Below are 16,192 nucleotides of genomic sequence, written 5' to 3'. Positions count from 1 at the left end.
CACAGCACTCTTGTGTTATTTTCTTGGTAGTTAATTGAGTGCATCCATGTCTATCAATTTTCGTGTATATATATATATATATATATATATATATATATATATATATATATATATAAAAAATATATATATGTGTGTGTGTGTGTATACACAGAACCCTCCATCTTTTTATCAGTCTCTCTCTCTCTCTCTCTCTCTCTCTCTCTCTTCAGTTTGCGACCCAATACATTATCTTGTTAAACAATTATGTTTTCTTCTGTTGGCTAGATTTCCAGAAGCATCTGAAAGCCAAACTTTGGGAGCACCACTGTTACACTAGGTGGGCTGGTGGTTGACCTAGCGCCTATTTGGACTTGTCACCTCTGGAGTGGCCTGCAATGTCCCCACATGGATGTCCAGGAATCTAGGGTTTTGGCCAAGTTACATTGTCGCAGGTCCCTCTGCAGAACTACAACAAGCAGAATCAGGTAATTATCCTTATTCTCTATATTATACTCTATAACAACACTAGAATAACTTGTATTCCTGTATTATTGTTCACTCATCTCATCCCCATTGTTTGTAAAGGTTTATAAACTGTTTTGTAAACCATAAAACGTGTTGCTAAAGGCTAACATTAACATTTTAGATATTGTGTTGTCTGCAGTTAGACCCTTGTGAAACAAGAAAACTTGATAATAAAATAAAAAAAGATAAGTCTACAGCACAACACTATTAACATGTACTTAATACGATTCTTAATTTGTGCAATAATGGCATGTTATATCCTCAGAAATAGTGTTGTTGCTTTGTTTTTCTTTTCAAGGATTAATTAGATAACTGAAAAATTATATTACTGAAATGTAACATACATTGAAATGTAACATTATTCCTAATTGGGGAACAACCTCCCACTGTGGGTGATCAGTCAGAGGAGCAGTTGCCTGGGACAACCCCATTCTCTCTGCCTGCTGGTCCTCAATATTCCCTGTGTGTGCATTTCATGGATTCCAAGGATCAAGGAACCAACATGCCATCATCATCACCAATTATTTATATAGCGCCACTAATTCTGCAGCACTGTACAGAGAACTCACTCACATCAGTCCCTGCCCCATTAGGGCTTACAGTCTAATTCCCTAACACACAGACAGACATTGACAGACAGACAAACACACAGACTAGGGTCAATTTGTTAGCAGCCAATTAACCTACTAGTATGTTTTTGGGGTGTGGGAGGAAACCGGAGCACCCGGAGGAAACCCACACAAACACAGGGAGAACATACAAACTCCTCACAGATAAGGCCATGGTCAGGAATTGAACTCATTACCCCAGTGCTGTAAGGTAGAAGTGCTAACCACTGAGCCACCGTGTTGCCCATGCCATGGAGCAAGTCAAAAACACCAACATGAGCCTCGAAGATCTAAAGGTCCAGCAAGATTGAATATTCATGGAAATGATGGCACAACAAAAACAAATTCTTCCTGCTTGTGAGGGGGTTGGTCAATCCTCATTGGTCCTTCTTAATCGGATGGTTCCCGCGCCCTCAGGACATGTTCCCGCATCTGTCCCCACTGAATGTGAGCCTGTGGGAGCCGAAGGTTCCCTCTGCTCCTGCATCTCCCAGTGCTCGGGCCTCATGGAGATAGGTGTGTGAAGGACAACATCTAACATCAGTACTGGTGGCAACAAATTACTCACAATCTGCTACTCTTTATTCCAATAATCCTACATAGTGAATAGATGAAAGTAGAGTAAAGGTTGTCAGGGACAAACGCAGGATTTGTAGAGAGGGGTTTCCACACCACGCCACCAGTGGGCGTGACCAGCATGCGTGGGGGCGTGGCTATAATATTAGACAGTGCTTGGCTGCTCTCCAACTCTTCCTATCCCCATAATATACATGGGCAATACTGCGTGCACTACTGTTAGGTGCACACAGCTCTCCCTTTTCAAGCAAAGCTGTGTGAAGCGGGAGCAGGGTCCAGCCACCTCAATTATACAGTGCCCCAGGCTTGGAGGGGGGTTTCCAGGCACTAGTATACCCCTCCCCCCCTCAGTTTGCCTATGGTTGTTCATAGTAAAGATGGTCAATACATTTGTTGAGGGCATACAGAAATTTGTGCTGAGTCCATATAACTGGAAACATTTTATATTGACATTTGTTTTCTAAACACATAAGAGCCACATTTTCATGCAACACGTACATAATAGTGTAAAAGTATCAATGCAAAATAAAATGGTGCAGGTCATCAATTATTCTGGGTCCAAGATAGTGGTAGCTGGAATCGGCCTCTCACCTATGCATCTGGCATACCAAAGAGGCTTACACGTCACCTTGTAGACATGTCCCCTGGGCCAGAAACGTTGTTGTAGTTGCTGGTAAGGGAGGTGGTGGCCATAAATTAATGCTCATGTCCGCCAGAGAACCCTGCCCTATATGTCAGAAAAAGTAACAGATTTTTTTCACCAGAGTAATAACAAATGCACAAAATTATTAAAAAAGAAGAAACAACTCATCAGCATAATATTAGCTAACATATTAAAAAAAAGTAGATATGTCATCACAAACCACATACGAGAGATTATAAATAAAATTAAATATTATAATCAGAAGCAAAATTTTGAAAAAGAAATATAAATGTAATCTCCTCTGCATAAGCGTTTGCAGACAATAGCTTTCAGACACTCACATTTGTTAATAGCTGTAAACAACACAAATAATATATCTATATTATATCATCAGACAGCGCCACAAACAAGGGTCCGTGAATTCATCTAACGTAGCTGCCATCAGTGAATGCAACTAAACATTCATCGACCCCGCGCATGCTCAGATGGAGGACCCCATTTTTCTCTTCCTCGACCCAAAATTGCCGTTCCCCCTTCACCTTCGACCAGCAGCGCTCACAACCCTCTAGTTCCACCGCTGCCTATTGTAATATGCCCAGTAAAGACATTATTATCTTTTAATACAGATTGGAATCATGTAGAGGTTACTATAAAAGAGTTTGGTTATTCAGCCCATTAAGAATTTAATTTCAAATGTAAACATAATATAACCAAGAACATTGCTGACACCACAATTACGCTCTCCCCCTTTGAGACAGTTTTTGGAAAAGAAACGAACAAAAGCACTGAAATAATTTAATAGAATTCCTTTTAGTGGACATACAGAAGCATTTAGCTATTCAGTGGAATACAGAATACCTTTCTTTGTTAAGAGCTTGCAACTTATAAGTACAAAAGGAAAGCATACCACTAGCTATTTATATGCAATAAGGGAATAAATATGCAATAAAAGCAATTGTGGATAATAAGGGATAATTCCTGGAATAAACCTCTTGAACCAGCTAGTCATAGCCTTCACCTGTAGCACTCAGTATTAGAGGCTGTTTCTGAGACAGAAATGTTGGAGGCACTAGTCAGAAGAACACAGGGGACTGTCTAACAGAAAAATAGGCACTCAAATAGGCTGGTAAATATGAGCAAGGTCCAGAATTGAAGCAGAGGAAGTCTAGTTGGCAATAGTCTATGTCCATGCAGCAGGTCAGGGCAGGCAACAATCCACAGAGTGGTCAGAACCAGGCAGTCGGAATCACAGTGAAAACCAGGAAGTAAACAGAACCATAGTAAGGATGCAGCACGGTGGCTCAGTGGTTACCACTTCTGCCTTCCAGCGCTGGGGTCATGAGTTCAGTTCCTGACTATGGCCTTATCTGTGTGGAGTTTGTATGTTCTCCCTGTGTTTGCGTGGGTTTCCTCCGGGTGCTCCGGTTTGCTCCCACACTCCAAAAACATACTGGTAGGTTAATTGGCTGCTAACAAATTGACTCTTGTCTGTGTCTGTCTCTGTGTGTCTGTCTCTCTGTGTGTGTTAGGGAATTTAGATTGTAAGCCCCAATGGGGCAGGGACTGATGTGAGTTCACTGTACAGCGCTGCGGAATTAGTGGCGCTATATAAATAAATGGTGATGATGATGATGATGATAATGTGTGAAAGCTTTTTCTCGGCCGAGAAACATGTGTTGGCGTTCATGCTGTGTATGACTTGCCCTGCTAATTTACAACATCAGGAATATCAATCCCCTAGTGCTTAAATTTTAAATTGTTTTTTTGGCAGATTATACCTTTTTGACACTTTGGTGAGATTTATAATGGTCAATTACTCTAGATAGATACCAAAGACTACTACATCTAGACGCCTTGTATTAGAAGGACATCACATCCTTTATAGATAGCCGAGCAGAACACTTTTGGCAATTTAGATTATTTCAACTATATATATCCTTGAGTAATATAATCCATATGTTTAATACATAGCATCATCCCAATTAAACCACTTATTATGTTAATTGCATTAGCATTAAAGAGATTACCTTATTCTGTTGATTCACTGCAGCAACATCCTGGATATATGTTAGCTCCGAATGGTAATAGCTACATAGTATACTTTGGTTATTACTTTGCAACTATTACAGTTGCAATAGCAACGATAAGGGGAATAAATATTCAATGCAAATAGGATTGGATTTTTTGCAGAATACTAGGGGATCATTTTACAAGGATGTTATATAACTGAAGCTTGTCCCCATCTACTCATTTACTTACCAAACCAATTTATACTAATCAGAGAATAAAGTCACACACAGTTTTCTTTTAATATTTTTATTTTGCACATGTTACTTATATTTCAATGTTTTTATAAAAAAAATAAAGCTATAAAAAATTATTAAATAATCCATATATAAAACATTAATCTGAATATTTATCTCATTTGATTATAATACAAGCTATATTTTAATATTTGATTTCTGGTCTCGTTAACCAATTTGTGATATAATCTTAAGACTTTTCAAGTGCGCCAATATCAATTCAGCATCTTTTCCTTTTTTCTTTCAAAATGACATAGCTACAATATCTACCTGCGCTTGATTGTCTGCTTGAGTATGGATCCCTGTAGCTGATAGCACATCATTCATTAGCAGTGCCGTTATACTATATCAAGTCGTTGCCATCTACCTGGGTTTATTATTTGTTATTTCCTTAGGACTACAGCAGGAATGGAAATTCCCATTTAATTTATAAAGCTGTAAATGTCGGATGTGTGGGCGTTTATTTGTTGTTTTAGAACATTCAATTTTCACATTTACGACTAAACTGTCAAACTGCATCTCTACACTATAATGGGTCTCTCAATCTGTGAGCATGAGAAACCTATTCTCATCGTTTATTAAGTCAGAGATCTTCACGGACGTTAGCTCATATTGCAACGGAATCAGATTATTTCACTTCTATGTGGTTCTTTTCTCACTATATTTCTAGCTAATAGTAAAGCTAATTGTGCCCCTTAATACCTAAGGGGGCACTATTAGCTTTACTGGTATATAAGATGGCACTAGACACCTCAAGACACCTCATCTGTTTGTGAGACTGGGGACCTTCAGTCTTGTGTTCCATTTGGGGCACAGCAGCCATATTGTTGATGTTACGACTTGACCCACCTGGGCATGCTCGACATCTGGGTGTGAAAGAGTTAACTAAAACAAAGCCACCTGGTTTGACTAAAAAGAAATTAAATCCCCCCCCAAATTTACCACCACTATTAAACGCAAAGTCCTGACGCCACTACGATTTAGTTCAAGGGCTGATACTCTTACGAAATCTTCAGATACTCCCTGTCTTATTCCAAAATGCAATGACAATCTAAATTTTGACATGTCAATTCTGAAAGGACACAAAGGCAGAATGTTATTAAATGTGATTTATTATGACAAAAATGCTACAAAATAAAACAGAAATGACAGACAGAAAAGATAATAGCATAGTCACATAGTTTTTTCTCATAACCTGCTGCCAGGGGAAAGGTAGAAGATATACCTAATACTTCAGTAGAAAACTGAGCCCCAAGAACTTAAATCATTTCTGTGCTTTTTAAATTTTGTTTTGTTTTTGGCCAAACTCCCTTGCTTGGTGGCATCCGGTAGTTGTGCTTGTATACTAATCTGTCTTACAACTGTTTTATTGACCTTTGTCCAAAAACAGCTCTACTAATGTATTCTAAAATATTGTAACTCTCTTCTGCAACATAGCAGACAGGGCATTAAGCCCACTATAATTTTTCACACATATGCGTATGAAACATGATTAAATTATATTGAAGCACATTATTTTATTTATTACAGTAATTACAAATTTATACAGAGATCCTCACAAACATGGATTTGGGTAGGTACTGCGTAGATATATTATATTTCCCATAAAGAATATACATTGAACTTGGAATATCCCATAGTATGTTTCTTTCAAGCCAAAGGAATTTCACAATCCTTTAAGATGTTTTTGAGCTCTTAACTTGGCAATCAACAAAGGACAATTGCTTCTTCTGGCAAGGTGACAGAGAACAGGTCTCATGCATCAAAATACATTACTCATTTATTGCTGGCACACAGTAATCTCCAGGAAAAAAAGATATCTAAAGCACCTTATTTTGTTTAGGAATGATCATGACCACATTAATATATTTTCTTCTTAATTATCCTGATTAGGCTAGATAGCTGTCCACAGTACGCAAAGCTTATGGTTGAAAAAATATATCAACCAGACAGCACCATGAGTTCCTGGACACTCATCACAGGTAAGTCAAACATAGGATACTGTTAATTATTTGCTTACATTTTGACACTTCTGCACTGCAGAGGGGAGATTAATTAAAGTACCTTCTCACTTCTTGCTGGTCCGCTCTCTTTTTTAACTTTAAGAGAATGTGGCAGATTTTTTTTACATTCTTGCAACAATGTTGCTGATCTCTACAAAGCAGTGCTGGAGAGCAGTTATTATTATTATTATTAATTTTTATTTATAAGGCGCCACTAGGTGTCTGTAGCGCCGTACAGGGACAAACGAAATTACAATATGAGGAGAGACAGCACAGTACAGTAAACAATAAGCACAGTAACTCCGTGAGCTGAAAGCACAGCAAGGGCGGGGGAGGGGAGAGGGGAAGGTCTGCATACGACGGAGCTCAAGAGGGAGGGCACGGATGATAGGGAGACCCCCAGGGGGGGAGAGGAGGGAGCGGGAGGGGACGGGGGGAAGAGGGTCCTCGAGGAGGAGGGCAAGATTGCTGGAGAGCAGAGTTAACAGTGGAGAAGACAGGAGGAGAGGTGACCCTGCTCAAAGGAGCGTACAATCTAAGGGGTGTGGTAGACAGACAGAGAGACACGGGGAGAGAGGGAGGAATGGAGGATAGGGGAAGGGGAATGAAGGGTAGAGTCAGAAGAACAGGTAGGGAGTTAAGTGGGAGACTGGAAGGCTTTAAGAAAAAGGTGGGTTTTTAAAGCCCGTTTGAAACTGGACAGATTAGGGTAAGTTCTGATGGAGGGAGGGAGCTTGTTCCAGTTGATAAATTTAAATCTTGTTTTCAGGCTATGACAGTGTCCCAGAAAAGCCAATCTTCATTTGCGGTGTGCTGGGATATTTGAAACTTTATTCAGGCATTATGGAGAGTGAACAATTGTCATTAGATGGACAGAGGCATCAGTAGATATTTACACAAGTAGATACCTAATTTGCTTCCGCTATATAAATAAATGAAGATGCTGACATATTAATGTGGCCTGCACCCTTACTACAACAATTCAAAGATTTTCCACACAATTAATTGCCAGGGTATTCATCGTTGGCCAAGAGCATGGCTTTCATTAGCTTGTTTTACATATATGCTCTGTGCCATAATTCTGCACTTCTGAATCAAACCAGGGGACTCGTGTTTATTTATGGGGAGAGAGAGAGAGGAAAAATCATTGCCCCCTGGTAACCCTGGGTAAAGGGGATTGCCCGAGACTTGCAGCAGAGATGGTCCCCAATACCCATGTATATAAATTATATTTATATGTTCTATTAGTCACATGTAAGAAATATGTACAAGAGACAGTTCAGATTGGCCAATAGTCTCCCTTCCCACACATGCACGTATGTATAATACTTACATTGATGCAGATTTGGTTGCCCAAAACATGTCTTGACAATGCAATTGAAAGTCCACATTCTGAGAATTTAACTGGACAGATTTTGGACCTGGCAAAGAATACATGTATAGATGGAGATATGATGGATGTTGATTTATGCTATCTGTTAGAGAACCGTAAAGTATGGTTAATTATTTTTAGATTTGAATTGGAGAAAGCAAATGCACCAGTGGCAGATTTACAAAATCCTTCCTTAAAAAAAACAGTGGAAAACTGTGGACAGCGGCATTAGTAGACATTTAAATGATGATGAGAGGACACAGTGCTAAATGGTACAAGGAAAGATGGCATTGTCCTTGGAGTGAGGTACGTCTGTGCCATAATGCTGCCCTTCTGAATTAAACTAAGGGACTTTTAAACATTTATGTGGGAGGGAGGGAGGAAAAAATCATTGCCCCATTGTAAGCTTTGTCCAACCCCTGGGTAATGGGGACTGCCCGAGACTTACAGTAGAGACAGTCCCCAAGAAGGGGTGTACTCTGATGCCAGGGCAACTGGGAAGCCTCACACTGCCACTACGTCCCGGCTACTGACAGGCAGCTGGGACGCGCGTCTGTAATTAAATTAACAGGCAAAGGTCATTGGATGGGCGCTGGTATGAAAGAATAGAGTTACACATTTCGGAAAGAAAATAGACGAAGGTGGCCTGTACCCATACTACAAAAAAATCAAAGATTAGGCACACAATACATTACCAGAGCATTCATCAGTAGCAGAGAGCAGGGTTCTTTATATCATCATCTATTTATATAGTGCCACTAATTCCGAGGCGTTGTACAGAGAGCTCACATCAGTCCATGAACCATTGGCGCCTACGGTCTAAATTCCCTAGTAGACACACACACAGAATGAAAGAGACTAAGGTCAATTTAATAGCAGCCTAATATGCTCTGTGCATAAAGTTTCCCTTCTGAATTAAACTAGGGGACTCATGAACGTTTATGTTGGAGGGAGGGAGAAAAAATCATTACTCCGGGGTAACAGAGACTGCCTGAGACTCGCCGTAGAGACGGTAGACAAGAAGGGGTGTACTTACTCTGATGCCAGGGCAACCGGGAAGCCTCACACTGCCTCTGCGTCCTGGCTAAAGACAGCCAGCCAGGGCACGTGGCTGTAATTAAATTATTGCTGCTTTTTGAGTGGGCGTGGTGGGCGTGGGCGTGAGCTTGCTCTTTGCCCCAATTCTCCTATCTTCGTCCTACCGATTCAGTGCCACAATACATACACCCACAATTCAAATTTTACAGAGCAAAATTGACTTTTAAAATAGAGTTTTTCTAAAAAGTTAAAAAGTTATCTTATAAAACACTGTTTTTATCAGCGACAATTGTTTTTGTTAGAACTGTTGAAGATTGACTGAAAATACAACTATTAGCCCCATATAGTTAATCGTTCCTCCAACTGAACTACAAGAGATTTTATCTTTATCTTTATTTTGTTGCCTTCTTCGGAGGTACTAGGTAATCCTTTATATATGTAATTCCTTTAAAGCTATTTTTATTTTGTTCTTTTTTATATATATGCAGAGGTTATTTTTTTTAAGCGCGACTAAATTATTATTGCCCCTATGTACTCCAGGCTTCGTGTACCAAGGTCTGCTATGGTGAATTAAAAACAGAACTTAATATCCTAAAGGTATTCCACTCACAGGTTTCATTTAATTTCTAGGTCAGGAAATATATTTAGAGATTGAAGATTAGGACAAAGTGATCTCTGTGTCAGGTCACTCGGATTCTACGTCTAGTCTAACAGAAGTAATACTTACATGTTGTTGACTTTCCTTCAGATGGACTGTGTTTGGGATTTCAGAAAAGCTCTCTAAATGTCTATTTTTAATCTCATCCTTGATTATTTCCTCTAGTAAAAAAAGGACAGAGAGTACAAAATAGTGAAGGAGTTCATCCTCAGATAAATAGATTTTTCTTGTATGATGCAACTTATTCAAAACAGAGAAAACAATTGAATTACGTATTATTATTCATTTCATTTTTAAAGTAAATAATAAAATCTACTCACCTACTGTAACTGTATCAAACCAATATGACATGGAAAATGACTGTAGGGATTACCTATGGTAATGCAGCAATGCAAGAATGTCATTTTGAGCTGACAGTTGCATATAATTAAATGAAAAAAAAATGCATTGATATTGAAATATTGCAGGCAGCTCACAGTATCGTACTTATATCTCATATAATATTATATCCAACATAATATAAAAACAAGGCAAATATTTAATGGAACAGTTTTGAATATTTCACTCATCTGTAAGTGTGTAGGAGACGTTCAATCAAATCCAGTTACAATTAAACAGACAGGTTGTACGGAATTTAGATTAGATGAGTTACCTTAATGCAATGAAATTGTTATGTGTATTCTGCAATTGTGCAATACTTCACTGTGGTGTGTTCTGCCACGCTCAACAGGACACTATTTCATGGTGTGGAGTAATCTTATGATTTTTTAGATGTAATTCGAATCATTTCTGATTGGATCTTATAGGAAAATCAGTGTTGGAATGTACAGGAAAATTTTAAGGAAATTTATACAACCTTCAATAAAAATGTTTGATTGGTTCGCTAAAGTTTGCAATGTATGCGCCCTGTATTAACCGTTTAAGTGCACCCTGCATCATATATTACATATTTGAGTAAAATGCACTATTCATTCTAGAAAACACTCTTCAAAACAATTGTTATTATTAAATTTAATATCTTACTTAAAAAAACAATTAAGGTCACTCTTGTTCATAAATGTGTTAAAGCTGGCATTTTACTGAGCTTAGGAAAATACCTGGAATACCTTTATACAAAATAATATATTTAGCATAGTGGAGCTTAATAGATCTGAGTGGTTGCAGTTTACAACACAGAACAATTCTTTACAGATTTGTAGATTGAAATACAAGAGATGACTGACATATACTGTATATGAAATTAAAGAAACACTTTGTGTCCTGCTTGGTTGTTTGAGCTTTTTGACTTATCAAAATTTAGTCATTGATGGCTACTTATGAAAAGCAATACTTGTGTACGTCACAATGCCTCTATGCAGCACATGTCCTATGCCCCCAATTTAATAAATCTTAAATGTAACTGGACATATGAGCTGCCTTTCAAAAGTCACAAATATTATCATTACTATCACTGTTTTATGTGTATATGATTAACTGAAAAGCACATTAAGTTTGCCCTGATGGATTGTAAGTTCTGGTGAACAGAGTCCTCTCACCCTTTCCTTGTTTGTCACTGTATTGTAAACCATGGTATGTTCAAATTGTTTTCTCTGAATGCACAGGGCTGTGGAATATGTCAGTGTTGTATGAGTAAAAAATTATAAAAATGTTGATAAAGTAAAATGATTTTGATGAGACAAAAAAATCTGGTCCTCTGTATAATAAGAGAAAATCTTTATTTATGTGAAATCTTAACCTTTCACTTACCATTAAATATCCAGCAAAACTAAATGTCATTTTTACCCCTCTAAGGCATAATCTGGTGCATCATTGCGCCTTTCCAGTGGTGATCCGGAACCTTCTTCACCTACCCTGGCTCGTCCATCGTCTAGCAAAGTTTTGCTCATGGTACAGTATGTCGCACATCAGGGTCTTAGCCGCACTTACCACATCTGCTGCTGTCATATCATGGCTACCTGGGTCCCTCCTGGTTGCCTGCAGCATTCCTGTCCATCACATCTCCATTTGTTCTGCTGCATGGACACGGCCATCTTGGATGCAGTCAGGTGATCATTCCTGACCAACCAGATTTAACAGCTGTGATCACATGAACTGTGCAGCCAATAGTTGTTTGGTACACCCTATTTATACCTGCTGGTGATATTTGTTTATTGCCAGAACAACACACTTCTGCCTGAGGATAGTGCTTGGTCCCAGGTTCCAGTTGTTCCTGATTCCCTTTGTTTACAAAGTCTTCTGTGAACATCCTGCGTTACCAGCTAAAAATCACTTTGCAAGTATCCTGCATTTTAAAGTGCACATCTCTTTTCTATGACCTGCAATTCTAAATGCATATCATCCTTCAAGTATTCTGCATTACCCCGAGTTCATTTTTCTGCAAGTACTCTGCGCTGCCAGGCTGCTCATCTTCCTGCAGTATTCTGCATTCAGCAAGATTGCTTTCCTCAGTAAGAACTTTGCACTATCCAGTGTCTATTCTGCAGTATCAGTGGCTTTACCAGTATAATCAGATGGTTGGTTCTGAGTCTCCAATTCTGTGTACCTGTCTGTGGGTTCCAGGTCTGTGGCTGCTGCACAGTCCTGAGTTTGCCATTCTGTGTCACGGTTCTGAGCTCCTGTCCCCAGTTCCAGTTCATTCTGTTCTGAGCTTCCGTGTGTGTTCTGAGGTCTTATGAGTGGGTTCCAGTCCCGTGTGGGGCAACACGGTGGCTTAGTGGTTAGCGCTTTTGCTTCATGGGGTCATGAGTTTAATTCCTGACCATGGCCTCATCTGTTTGGAGTTTGTATGTTCTCCCTGTGTTTGCGTGGGTTTCCTCCAGGTGCTCCAGTTTCCTCCCACACTCCAGAAAACTACTGGTAGGTTAATTGGCAGCTACCAAATTGACCCTAGTCTGTGTGTGTGTGTGTGTGTGTGTGTGTGTTAGGGAATTTAGACTGTAAGCTCCAAGCTGTAAGCTCCAGCGGGGCAGGAACGGATGTGAGTGAGTTCCCTGTATAGCGCTGCGTAATTAGTGGTGATATATAAATAAATGATGATGATGGTGATGATGTGTCCCTTTCCACAGGTGACGGGATTGAGTTCCTATGAACAGTTCCAGTCAGTTATTACACCAGATTCCAGCTCAGGCACAGACTCCTGTCCTAAGACTTCTATACTGCTTGTGCTTCTCTGAGTACTCTAGGTGAGCAGAGAGATCATTAAACCCTGTTTCAGACCTGCTCCAGCTAGGACCAAGGGTCCCAAATTGGATCCAGAAATACAGATGACTGTGACACAATTGATGGACGAACAGCCAGCAAATATCCAAACTTGGTTCTTCATTAAAGTCTATGGATACTGCTATGGATATTGCTACCCTAAAGAAGGATCTAGATACAAAACCACATGCAGTTCATGTATGTGGAAAAGCAGCTTACACGTGCAAATTGGACCTTCTCCAGTGTTATTAAATGGGTTCTCCACCCTCCCAGCATGAACCCTGCTGTATTTAACAGAGATGGGACTCAAACCGGGGATATGACTACTTGCGGAGAATGTTAGTCCAGGATTTTTGTGTCGTCGCTTCCAGACCTCTGTCGCTGTGCCGCTGGTTTGTGAATGGCGCCAAATGGCAGCAATATATGAAGAATTATTATTAATTAATTAATTATTAAACATCTGCATTGCCATACAGTGGTGAAGTTAAGCATATTACGAAGACGTAGAGGGCCAACAGACAAAGTACTAGACATTAAAGAAGAAAGGATGAGGGAGGACCCTGCTCGTGAGAGCTTACAATCTAAGGGAGTATAGTGTTTATGGATTTAATTGTCTTTTAATAAATGTTCTTCTTATAAAAAGCCTTTTGTAGCCATCCTAGAAATCAAAGGTATAATCCGTTTTCTTTAGCAATGATTTAGCAGAAGGCACTAAAGATTTATTACTGTGCTCTGATGTTTGTACTTTAAGCAGTATTTACATTTTGCAAATGTCTCAATAGGTGGGATCCGCGCAGCATACGAGTGATAAATTGCTGTGTTAAAGGTTGTGCTGTTTTTATTACAGAGCTGTGTTATCTGACATATGTTACGTGGTTGTTAATGTACCTGCGAGAACAATATTTTCTCCTTGTGGTTATTGAAATCGCAGCCGATCAATCACATTCCTGGATGTTCAGACACTTCCCGCCAGTCACAGGTTCCTGGGTGCAATATCGCTTATTGCAAAATAAGCGCACTTTACTAATAAAATATAAATTGTAATGAACGGGGGGAAAAGTTTAAATATCAAGCAATGTGTTTTTTATGCTGTAGTTATATTTCATGCCAACTTTTTAAAAAAGGTTTTATTTAATAGAATGAATCTTTTATATCGTTTACACCGTAAAACCATTGCATCATTCTGGCTGTAGTGAGTATGAATAATTTGTCATGCCCGATGAACAGCTTCTAACAAATAATATGTGCGGCGAGCTAGATATTCTGCTTAGTCAGCCGCCTTGCGCGATTAATAAATAATGCATTATGTCTTTACATGTTACAGAGAAGTAAATGGTGTTCTCTTATAGATTGTTTTGATGAACTATTAACTCATTTCTCTTGCAAAGCACGGCAAGCGGATAACTGATGTTTTGAAAGCTAATGTGAAAATGAAAGTCTATCAGTTAGGTGGGAACGATTACTTAGCAGATTAAATTGACCTCTTTGCTCGGAACAATATTTTGCTCTGTATCTATTTTGTTTAATGGCACCTGATTATAGCGGAAACCTGAACCTCAGGTGAATTCGGCAGAAAGGAACTGGTTTATAGGGCCCAACAGCCTAAATACGGTTCCACATTGAAGCTCTAATATTAATAGTAATAATAATAATAATAATAAAAATAGTAACAATTTAATTTACATAGAGCCTTTCTCTCAATAGGACTCCAAACACATGATACAAAATGAACATGTAGAGGATTAATAGAGGAAAGAAAAAAGAGCAAAGTATTTGGGTTTTTTTGAACATAAAGATGCATTAATGAAATGTTTGAGGAAGCAGGAAAATCGGGAGTCTGTTTCGTAAGACATCTGCTGAGGAAGCCTCAAGTTAAATATATGGGGGATTCTAGGTACTGTTAGTAGTAGAGATGCTCAGGCTCGGTTCCCAGAGAAAGGAACACACCCGAGCTTAGCATATCCGAGTACCGAGCCCAGCCGGCTCAGTACTTTCGCGCGGCCTCGGAATTGAAAACAAAAAGTCATTGTTACACCATCGGATCTCACGAGTTTTGGATCCTTTTTAAGATCTAACATAATGGTGGGTGAGAGGGAGGGCGGTCCCAAGGACAATTCCATCTTGTCCCATTTTTCTTTTCTGCCACTGCTGTGTGCCAATGTGTCCTAGATGTGCTAGGAACTGCCGTGTGTTTGTGTCATTGCTCTGTCGCTTACCATCCAGCCAGGTCGCTGCAGTATTTGTCCAAAAGTGTATGAAAATAATATTGTGATCTTTGAGGTCGTCAAAATTGACTGCAAATGACTTAAAATTAGAGTTATTGAGGTTAGTAATAATGTAGGAACAAAAAAGAGCAAAATTATGGGATTTTAGCATATTTTAGGGTTTTTCTTCTTAAAAAATACAGATCCAAAACCAAAACACACGAGGGCGGTTTTGCCAAAACCAAAACACGAAGCTAATCCAGATCCAAAACCAAAACCAGTTCACGGGGGTCAGTGAGCATCTCTAGTTAGTAGACCTTCATCTGTAGAGCGTAATGACGAAGTGTAAAGAATTAGAAGCTGCTTCAAGTACACATGACCCCGGTTGTGTAGGGCTTTCAATATCAATTAGCCAATCAAGAAGCAGACTCGCCACCTGACCTGGTTCGAGCGCATTGCAGTAGTCCAAGTGTGAGGACACAAACGCATGTATGAGCGTAGGAAGATGTGTCATCATTGTGAGGGAAACAAATGCTTTATTCTGGAAATGTTCTTTAAGTGACAGAACGAAGCTACAATCAAAATGGATATGGATTTTCATACAATCAACTGAAAGGCACAGAAACTGTAACAGTTGGTTCTCAAATGTGCCCCTTATAAAATGGTTTCCCCACCCTACAAACTTAAACCTCTCCCGCTCTAAGTGGCATCGATTGGACTGTAAATCAGGAAGTGACTGGCAAATTTAGTCCAGCATTAAAATGCTTTCTTTGGACCCCCCACCGACCCCTCCCTTTTCAAGTCTGTTGTTCTAATATCCAACTTTCTGTATTTAATTAAACATTAAGGACATGTTGAAGACTTGACTGCAAATCGGGCATAAATTACTATTAAAAAAAATTAAAAAAATTAATTTTGCATATTTCTCCCCATGTGCTGAGACGTCCGTAATCACAATTTAAGATCTGCACAGGCTGGCACTAGTAGCTTTTGGGCACACGTCACAGAAACTTGTGTCCCACTTGTGCACAGGTTTTTTATTGTTTTCTGCGCAATTAACGAAATCGCTATTAGGCATCAAGGAA

The 16,192-nt window shown here is 39.3% G+C and overlaps 1 long non-coding RNA gene across 1 annotated transcript; it reads left to right on the top strand.

The window, feature by feature from the left end:
• Window positions 1–6,349: 6,349 nt before the first annotated feature.
• On the top strand, window positions 6,350–12,983 carry LOC142157906 (uncharacterized). The gene is made up of 4 exons (XR_012692689.1): window positions 6,350–6,616; window positions 8,151–8,315; window positions 11,497–11,592; window positions 12,771–12,983. It is a non-coding gene; the product is annotated as an uncharacterized LOC142157906 (long non-coding RNA).
• Window positions 12,984–16,192: the final 3,209 nt, after the last annotated feature.

This window comes from Mixophyes fleayi, chromosome 5 (genome assembly GCF_038048845.1).
Source record: "Mixophyes fleayi isolate aMixFle1 chromosome 5, aMixFle1.hap1, whole genome shotgun sequence".
NCBI classification, from domain to species: Eukaryota; Metazoa; Chordata; class Amphibia; order Anura; family Limnodynastidae; genus Mixophyes; species Mixophyes fleayi.
This window is presented reverse-complemented; position numbering and strand designations above follow the sequence as displayed.